The sequence below is a fragment of the Mastomys coucha genome, unplaced genomic scaffold (genome assembly GCF_008632895.1).
Source record: "Mastomys coucha isolate ucsf_1 unplaced genomic scaffold, UCSF_Mcou_1 pScaffold13, whole genome shotgun sequence".
NCBI classification, from domain to species: domain Eukaryota; kingdom Metazoa; phylum Chordata; class Mammalia; order Rodentia; family Muridae; genus Mastomys; species Mastomys coucha.
Window position 1 is genome coordinate 30,850,706 of NW_022196895.1, and position 10,676 is coordinate 30,861,381.

Below are 10,676 nucleotides of genomic sequence, written 5' to 3' on the forward strand. Positions count from 1 at the left end.
GAAATCCACCTGCCTCTGCCTCCCAAGTGCTGGGATTAAAGGCGTGCGCCACCACCACCCGGCCAAGAGTTCTTATTGGTATTATTTTTATTTTTTTTTTAAGGCAGGGTCTCCCTGTGTAGCCCTTGCCAGACTAGAGGGCACTCTGTAGACCATCATGCTGGCCTCAGACCTATAGCCATCTACCTGCTTCTGCCTCTGAGTGCGTGTATCACAGGCATGTACCACCACATCCAGACTTAGGACTTACCTTTTTAATACTGCAGTGCTGCTTAAAAGAACCTACAGTTGATAGAACCTTTCAAAATGTAGAGCCTCCTCTGCAAGCAGAAAACCTATTCTCAAAATTCATGTGCAATTGTAAGACCTCTAAGCAGGAGAAAAATCCTAAAGAACAAAAAAACATTTGGAGGACTCAGACATCATGATTTCAAAACTTACTATAAAGCTGTATAAATCAATATAACATGGCAATGTGATCTTACTATGGAGCCAGGTTGGCTCTGAATTTTTTTTTTTAATTTTCATTTTTATGTGTGTGAGTGATTTGTCGGCATATATGTCCATATACCACTTGTGTGCCTGGGGCCCTGGGAGGTCAGAGGAAGCCATTAAATCCCCCGGGACTGGATTGACAGTTGTAAGCTGCCATGCCTGTTGTTTTCTATAAAACGGTGCAGGATCCCTTGAGGAATCAGCCTTATGATGGGCTTAGTATAAAAGGGGGTTTATTTAGTACCTGAAGGAGGGGGTAGAGGCAGAGAAAGGGGGACAGAGGAGGACAGAAAGGAGAGAGGGGAAGGGAAGAGGCTTGCTGGGGACAGCCATGGGAGAGAGAGGAGAGAGGGAGAGGGAGGGGAAGAGAGAGAGAGAGAGAGAGAGAGAGAGAGAGAGAGACACAGAGAGAGAGACAGAGAGAGACAGAGACAGAGACAGAGACAGAATGAGAATATGAATTTGGCTCCTGGTTCGTATCTGTTGCTAGGAAACTGTTGGACGGAGCCTAGAGGAAATACTAACAATGTGGGTGCTGAGAATCAAAGCTGAGTCCTCTTGAAGAGCATTCAGTGCTCTTAACTGCTGAGCATCTCTCCAGCCCCTAGCCTGGAATTCTTGATCCCCAACATGCTGTGATTATAGGTGTGCACCATCACACCCACCATGTCTGGATTTTGAGAAAGGATTCTTAGAGAGCAACAAGAGACTCCATCAAAATGTAAAAGCTTCGAGGAGGAGCTAGAGAGATGGCTCAGTGGTTAAGAGCTCTTACCGATGTTCCAGAGGATCCTACAGCTAGCATGATGGAATGTGTCTTTAACCTCAGCACTTGGTGGGTAGAGGCAGGAGGATTTCTGTGAGTTGAAGATCAGTCTGGTCTAAATAGCAAGTTCTAGGACAGCCTGGGAGGGCTACACAGAGAAACACTGTCTCAAAAAAAAAAAAAAAAAAAAAAAAAAAAAAAAAAAAAAAAAAAAAAAAAAAAAAAAAACAAAAAACAAAACAAAACAAAACAAAACAAAACAAAACCGAGAGAAGGGATGCTGTGATAAGCTGGTGTGGTTTTAGCATTCATTTTGGGTAGCTCACAACTGCCTGGAATTCTTTTCCAGGTGGTCTGACACACGGCCTCTGTAGACATCCACATGCATGTGTGCACACACATACACATAGCAAATTTAAGAAAACAAATCTAGCCAGGTGGTGGTGGTGCACGCCTTTGATCCCAGCACTTAGGAGGCAGAGGCTTTTGAGAGGGCTAGAGAGATAGCTCATCCAGTAAAGACTAAGACTCACAACCCAGTTTTCAGAAAGTTTGGCAGACTGTGGATGTAGCTCAATGATAGATTGCCAAGCATGTATGAGGCCCCACGCTTGCCCCAGCATAACAGCAACATAATATAAAGTTTTGTACATCAGAGCATCAAAAAAAGGAAAAATGTGAAATATGAGGCTCTTGAGCTTGCTCAGTGAGGAAAAGTGCTTGCCTCCAAGGCTGACAACCCATTTGTTCCCCAGAACTCACATAACACTGATATATACAACACTGATATATATAATCTCTCTCTGACTTCTATATATGAAATGTGGGGAGAACCCAAGGTAATACTAAGTGTACCCATGAGAAAGTGTGTGTGTGTGTGTGTGTGTGCGCGCGCCCCATACACATGCACACACAAATGAACAAAAGACAGGAACAAACAGTATTATACAAATGGCCAATGTTTATAAGAAAATTTGAAACAGAATTAGTCCTTAAGGACATGCAAATGAAAACTAAATTGAGTTACCTTTTCCCATCCACTAAGGAGGTACAACAAAGATGGCTGGGCTATATACAAGGGTGAGCAAGGAGGTAGATAACTTGGGCTCTGCTCTCCTGGTGGGAATGCAGAATGAGTCAACTGAAGAAAATTTTTGGAGGCTTGTTTGGGTGTTAAACATTCTACTACAGTGGTGCATGCCTGTAATCCAAGCATTCAGGAGGCTGAGACAGGTGGATCACCAGCCTGGGCCTTGCCCAACACTTTGGTTCCAAAAACAAAAACACCAAAAAAGAACAAAATGAAATCTAGAAAAACAAACAAAACCCAAGATAATACTGTGTGACCTGGTGAATTGTTAGTTTTGTTTGTTTCTTTCTTTTTTTATACCCAGTGATTCTATTCTGAGAGGTCAGCCTGACTGTGATGGCTTGAAGGAGAATGGCCCCCAGAGGCTCATGAGCTTGAATGGCTGGTGCCAGTTGGTGGAACTGTTTGGGAAGGACTAGGAGGTGTTTCCTTGTTGGAGAAGGTGTGGTACTGGGATGAGCTTAGAGGTTCCAAAAGAAAGGCCATTCTTAGTATGCCCTTTTCTGTTCATGGATCAAGATGTGAGCTCTCAGCTGCTGCTCCACCACCACAGCAACTTGCTTGCTGCCATGTTCCCCACCATGATAGATGGACTCTGGAACTCTTGGATGGACTCCAAATAAACTCTTCTGCAAGTTTCCTTGGTCATGGTATTTTTGTCACAGCCCTAGAAAAGCAAATAAGACACTGAGAAAAGAAGCCAACACAGAATGTGCACGCTCATGCACACCTCGGATGTTACCCAGGTGCTGGCTGTCTTTTTGCATGTGTTTGGGTGCAGGTGCATGTGTGTTTGTACGTTCCTGTAGTCACCCAGGGTTCACCTAGCTAGTTCCTGGAATGCTCTTCACAAAGTTTCCCCCTGAGCTGGGAGCTCACCATTTTGGCTAGCCAGCTTGCTTGGGGCGCTCCCTGTGTCATGCTTACCCTTTTTTTTTTTTTTTTTGGTTTTGGGTTTTGGGTTTTTTTTGAGACAGGGTTCCTCTGTATTGCTCTGGCTGTCCTGGAACTCACTCTGGAGACCAGGCTGGCCTCGAACTCAGAAATCCACCTGCCTCTGCCTCCCAAGTGCTGGGATTAAAAGTGTGCACCACCACTGTCCGGCTACTTTTATTTTTTTTTTTTTAAGACAGAGGCTCATTGTGTAGCCCTTGATGGCCTGAACTTGCTATGTAGATCAGGCCTTGAACTCACAAGAGCTTTTGCCTACTTAGCAATTTGCCTTTCTTTTTTTTGTTTTGTTTGAGACAGGGTTTCTCTGTGCAGTCCTGGTTGTCCTGGAACTCACTCTATTGACTAGGCTGGCCTTGAACTCAGAGATCTACCTGCCTGGGATTGAAGGCATATGCTAACATGCCCAGTGCCTTTTTGTTTCTTTGAGGTTACAGTTGTATGGTTATTAGCTGTAATGCGGATGCTTTAATGGAAGCTGGGTCTTGTGGAGGAGCAGCTGTGTTCTTAACTGGTCAGCTATCTCTTCAGCTCCCCACTTTGTTATTTTGAAACAAGATTTCTCTCCCTGGCCTGGAGCTTACTTACCAAGTAGGCTAGACTGGCTGGTCACACAGCCACAGGGGTCTGCTCTGCTTCTCCAGTATTTGGTTGTAAGTCACATTGCCATGCCCAGCTCCCTGTGTGACTTCTGGGGTTCAAACTCAGCTCTTCCTACTTGCAAAGCAAGCATTTTATCAATGGAGCCATCTCCCCACTCCCTCAAGTTACTCAAAACACATATGAATGCCAGTAGCAATATTATTCACCACAGCTGAAAAGTAGGAAGGACCCAGATTCACCAAGGAAAGCAATGACTGTGACCCCGATACAGCAGTGTGGTGCACTACTTGTGATTTTTACTTACAACACTTCAACACAAGGTATGTGGGGTCTCTTCCCATACCATCTTCTCTGTATCTCCAGACATGAATTGGGTGCCCAACGGTTTAAGTGAGCTTTGACCGCTGAAGTTAAGTGCAGATCCCATAGCTGAAGGGTTCTGTCCTGATAGGCCTGCAATCTCTGAAGGCTAGGACAGGAAGATCCCAGGCTAGCCTTCCCTATGTTGTGAGTTCCAGGCTGCTCTGGGATATAGTCTTGGAAAAGAAAGAAAAAGGAAACAGTAGGCAGGCATAGGGGTGCACACCGTGGGATCCTGGTGGAGACAGAAAGGTCTCTGAGTTCCAGGCCAGCCAGGAATACATAGCAAGGCTGCCTCAAAAAATGAAATTATAGTGTGAGTTTTACAGTCACCTATATTAGGAGTGGTCTCACTCTATGTGCAAGCTATACCTTAATAAAGTTAGTAAACACATGAGAAATGTTGACCCTGAAATTTGAGTCATCCTACCTCTGTAGGCAGGCCCTCCAAGTGATCTTGTCACTCAGATACATACCCCCTCTCCAAAACTTAGACTAGGAACTTGTTCAGTTTGGACAGCCACGTGACAGGCAGATGGCTGGCCATGAAGCCCTCGTTTCTTTTTCCTCTCAAGCCCTTTTACTCCCAGAGAGCAGTATCCCCTTTGCCTCTACTCCACAGGATCCTAGCTCTTTCTTGCCTGGAGCCTATCTCTGAAGTTGATGTTCTTTCTCTGGGCCTCACTAGGAATAGGCCCCACTACCTTTCCTTTTGAGTGGGGTTGAAGAACCCAGCAGAAGGGGCGACATATAGCCATGTCGGGTATCTCAGCAGAATGGCAGAGTGTTGGCTGGGATCCTGGGGCAGGAAAAGCAACTGAGTCATGTGTTCAAGCCAACCCTGACTCACAGGGAAGTGACTTGAGAATGCTTTAATAACTACCTAGATGCTGGCCACCTTCCCCCTCCCAGCCCTTTGGCTTCTGGCCACCACTCACTTGTCATCTGTTTTCTCATCCACAGCATCGGAGAGAACAGGATTCAGGTGAAGAGCAAGGTCATCTATTTGCTGAGGCTACAGATATCGGAGTCCTAATGCTTGGCACTCCTGTTAACTCAACTACTTTGCTGTTAAGGGCTCAGCAAGTCGTCTACGATGTTGCTCTCTGGACTTCAGCTGTCTCTTCAGTGAAAGTTGCAGGATAAGATCCAAAGCTCTTTTGACGGCTAAAATTATGATTCTCAAAGATAGATAGGATCAGGCCTGGTGACATGTGACTATGAGCCCAGCACTTGGGATGTGGAGCCAGCCTGGGCTACATAGCAAATGCTGTCTCAAAAATGAAAGTACTAGGGGCTGGAGAGATGGCTCAGCAGTTAAGAACACTTGTTGGGCTTGGAGAAGATCCAGGTTCAGTTTCCAGCACCCACATGGCAGTTCACAACCACGTAGGTGCATGGGATCCAATGTCCTCTTCCGACCTTTGCAGGCACTGTATACGTTGGTGAATATATATGCAGGCAAAATACATTAAAAAAAAAATGTGTATGGGTGTTTTCCTTGCCTGTGTCTGTGCATACCTGCAGATGTCAGAAGAGGGCGGCAGCCCTGAGAACTGAACGTAGGTCCTCTGAAGGGCAGCCCCTGCTCTTACTGGACGTAGGTCCTCTGAAGGGCAGCCCCGTGCTCTTACTGAGCTCTATCTCTTGCCCCAAAATATATATTTTTTTTTTTAAATAATGAAAGGACAGGACCCTGTCCAGAGGTTGGGCTCCAGGTTCTCAGATAACTGTGCTTTTTCTGTCAGCTGTTGCTTGTCTAGCTAGCAGCACCCAAGTCCCCCAACCAAGCCCCTGTTCTTCATACTGCTTCATCTCACCCAGTTCAAAGCCCAAGACCGCCAGGACCCCAATAACTCCAGGACACAGGGCAGCAGCTCCTTTCCTGGCCCTGCCCAGACAACACCCAGGCTTCAAACCCAGACTGACTGACTTAGTGGAACTGACTTGAGCCAAACCCAAAAACTGGGAGTCAAAACAAACCAAAGAATCAAACCAATTTAAGAACCTTCTGGCTGGGCGGTGGTGGCACACACACTCTCAATCCCAGCACTTAGGAGGAGAGGCAGGCAGATTTCTGAGTTCGAGGCCAGCCTGGTCTACAGAGTGAGTTCCAGGACAGCCAGGGCTACACAGAGAAACCCTGTCTTGAAAAAACAACAAACAAACAAAAAACAAACAAACAAAAAAAACCCCCCAAAAGCAAAAACAAAAAACCTTCTGAAGTAGTTAGGAGTCCATCACCCTGCTGTATGGTGGATATTCACACTGCCCCTAAATCATTTGTTCCATGCTGCTTCTGTTGTGGTTTGGTTTGAGACTGGATACAGGGCTGAGGTTACACTGGGACTCCAGGCAGTGCTGCTGCTTCAGTCTTCTGAGTGCTGGGATTGCAGGTGTATATCACTGTGTCCAGTGATGCTCTTTTCCTCCTAGACAGGGCCTCAACTATGTAGCTCTGGCAGTCCTGGAATTCAGGCTGGCCTTTAGCTCACACAGACCCACCTGCCTCTCTCCTCTGGAATGTTGGGATTAAAGGAGTGTACCACTATTCCCTGTTATAAGCCCTACTTACTCTAACCTCTTGGTACATCAACATGTACTTAAGAACATTCCCTTACAAAACCACGGAAATTATTTAACTTGAGTAGGTTTTCTGGATAGTCCACTTCCGAGTGTCATCTGTCCTATCAACAATATTTGAATTTGAAGAACAGGGGCAGGAGTCAGGCAAGGGGGCTCAGGTGGGGACAGAATCACCTCCTACAGGCTGCCCTCTAATTTCCACATAAACTGTTGCATACACCTCTAAGAATACAGATTAAAAACGTAATATATAATGGGTCTGGAGAGCTGGCTCAGAGGTTAAGAGCGCTGACTGCTTTCCTGAAGGTCCTGAGTTCAAATCCCAGCAACCACATGGTGGCTCACAACCATTTGTAATGAGATCTGACGCCCTCTTCTGGGGTGTCTGAAGAAAGCTACAGTGTACTTACATATAATAAATAAATCTTAAAAAAAAAAACGTTAATATAACTAAACACAAACAAAAACTTAGTGGGGACAAATTTGGCACGATGCATGTGCCTGTTGCTTCAGCTACTTGAGGCTGAGCATGAAGAATCACTTGGAGCAGATGTGTGGAGAATCCCATGTCTTTAATCTCAGCATTTGGGAAGCAGAGGCAGCAGATTTCTGAATTTGAGGCCAGCCTGGTCTACATAGTGAGCTTCAGGATAGCCAGGGCTATACAGATAAACCCTGTCTCAAAAAAAAAAAAAAAAAAAAAAAAAAAAACAAAAAAAAACAAAAACAGCAACAACAAAAATTACCAAGAGTTTGTGGCCAACTTGGGCCAACTTTTCAAAGGAGGTGGGGTGGGTGGGAGGCAGCAATGTATCAGAGTAGTAGAGTGCATGCTTAGCATATGGAGGTCCTGGTTCAACCCCAGAACTGCAAAATTAATCTATCACAAGGACAAACACTACCATTTGAAAATTCCTATTCTTTGATGAAGACATTGGGTAATTTTTTCCCCCACTGAGATCCTTGGGGGCGGATCTCCATTACAGGGTCTCATGTAATGTCAGTGTGGCATTAAATGCACTCATAGTAGCTGAGGATGACCTTCAATTCCTTGATCTTCCTATCTCCATTTCCCAAGTGCTGTAAGGTCTGGCTGGAGGAATTGTAGGAGCCCTCTTCAAGGAAAGTTGTGGGATCTTTTGTTTATTCCCATCGGGGGGTCAGGTTGGCCAGCCAGTAAAAATGTGTTGTGGGAAAGAAACTAACGGGTACCTTCCAGACACAACTGAAGGTGGTGGTCCTTGGAAATCGTGCCGGTGGTAAGGCCCACTTAATCTTACCACTTAATTGCCCACTTAATCTTACCAGCACCACCCTGTTTTTTCTTCTTAAAGCATGAATGATCTGCAATTCATGACTCTGGAACCAAATAGAGCCCTAGAATGTTATATAATAGCTTGGGAACCTTGACAGAAACACCTGAGTTTTTCCTAAGGATTATATAACTTACTATTGTTACTTTATAGGTAGTAGTTCAAACCTAGATTTTGAAGGGCAAAAGCTGAGCAGAGGTGAAATGAGCCTCCTGGGTTCTTCTAAGTAGCCAACCCTCCTTCCGTGGGTTGGCCGCCATCCCTAGTTCTCCAGATTTTAAGGACAAAGCAAGTAGTCCCAGAAATCTGCTGATGCTGGGTCAGAAATCCTGCGTTTCCCATGAAGCACATTTTCTCCACAGCTGGCATCCTTGTCGTATAGCACCACCTTGTGCCCATCAGCTGGAAGGCACTCTGGACACTTCCACACAAGAGGTTGGTAGCCATGGAATCTTGATAGCAAGTCTCATCATAGGTGCTGGGTACTGGACTATGCAGTTCACATACCTTTCTCTGAAATCTGTAAGCTGATCTGTGAGAGGGTCTTGGCAGGTAAAGGGAGGCCTGGAAAGCTCAGCATTCTCTTGCTTCCATTAAGGGTGTGTCATCAGAGTTCAGAGCCAGGGTTTCTAAGGCTTCTTGTGCTGGGGAGCTGGGTGGGGGTAGGTATGGCAACAGGGGCCAAGCCCAAAGCTGTCACACATACTGGACAAACACTGCTACTGAACTACATCCCAGGCCTTTGCTTTGAGAAAGGGTTTCACTAATTTGTCATGGCTTTGATTTGCCCAAGCCTCCCAAGTAGCAGGGATTACAGACTAGTTCCTAGTTGAGCCCAGATAAGGATGAGGCTGCCAAGTTCTCAGATCCTTGGGGGCGGATCTCCAGAGTTCATGGGCCAGGACATACTTGTAGAAAACTTTGAAGATGAATGACTGCATGTGTGCCTCTAATTTGATTCGGCCACATGTCACATTGTGGCACTCAAACTGTCAGGAAGACAGGAAATAATGCCCTGCCCCACAAGCTCTAACACCACGTCTCTCCACTCTCTGGCCAGTTAGCTCCTACATCTCTTGAGTACAGTCCCATCAGGGTGGGACTTTGGCAGATGCAAATCCCAACTGGCACTCATTCAAGTTGGCTACAAGGGAGAAGCTGGCATGAATCTTAAATTCCACCCTGGCACTCAGCCCTCCATCGACTGGGCCTGTCTGGGAGTGTTGTGGTATGAGAATGGAGAAGAAAAGTGCTGCAGGCCCAGACAGGCAAGAGGTACAGCCCACATATATCCTGCACTCCCGATAACTTGTTGACTTTGAGAATACCACTTAGGCATGCTGTACCATGCTTGTCTCTTTCCAGAGGAAGACTCGTTTGAGTTCTTTGTGTTGGACAAGCCACGTGTATGTTGAAAAAGCAGCGACTGGGAAAGAGTAGAGCTGCTGGTGGCCAGTTTTCTTCCCAACCTGGAAATAGCAAGCCAAGTATGACCCGTTTCTTAAGTAGGCTTCTGAAGCGCTCAAAGAAACCTTAGGCTCCTAAACCCTTAGGGAGAAAGAATTAACGTCAAGCTAATCTCTGCTCTATCTGCACTATGAGTGTGTGTCCGCCTTCATGGATGTACATCTATCTCATGGGTGCCTGGTACTGGTGGAAGGTGGTCAGAAGGGTCAACTAGGACTGTGGTTAAAGCCCACTGGGTGGCACCATATAGGTGCTGGCAAGTGAACCTAGCCACCCCCAGTTTTTCAAAGCAGGGTTTCTGTGTACTCCTGGCTGTCCTGAACCACCTGGCTGTGCCTTCCAAGTGCTAGGATTTAAGGCATGTACCACTACTGCCTGGGTGCAGTCAGTGCCCTTAACTGCTGAGCCAACTATTCAGCCCCCTGGACTAGCTATTCTTTTGTTCATTTTCTTTTGAGACAGGATCTTGCTCTGTAGCCAAAACTAGCCTCAAACATGTGATCTTTCTACTTCTGCCTCCAGTGTATATAACACCACACTCGACTATGACCCTTTTTGCAGAACTCAAATGCAAGGGGACCAAAACTAACTTGAGACTGGGATAAAATTTTGGTTTCATTACTAAAGAGCTGCTAATCAAACTCTTACCTGTTAGACGGTAATACCACCTGTCTCTTTAAGGTCTGAAATACCTTAAAGCAAAACAAGAAACCAAAGCCAAGCACATGCACATTTCCTTCTGACTTACACGTACAATGGAGGAAGCCATAAATCAGTTTGGCTGGAGAAAGGAGAAGCTCCCTGTAACATATCCCTAGGATTACAACCTCAGCTATCCTTCACATAGACAGATACAGTGAGAATAACTAAGGCTCAGCATTTATTAAGCATGACTAATCTGACAAATGGAAGAATTTAGTCCTTGTAGTCCAGACTTTTCTAGGAACATCCCTAAAAAATCTCAAGCACACAAAATATATTCTTAAATATGGTTTAATACTCTTCTCCATTTCTGTACATCACAACACCGAGATTCTGCTCTTAG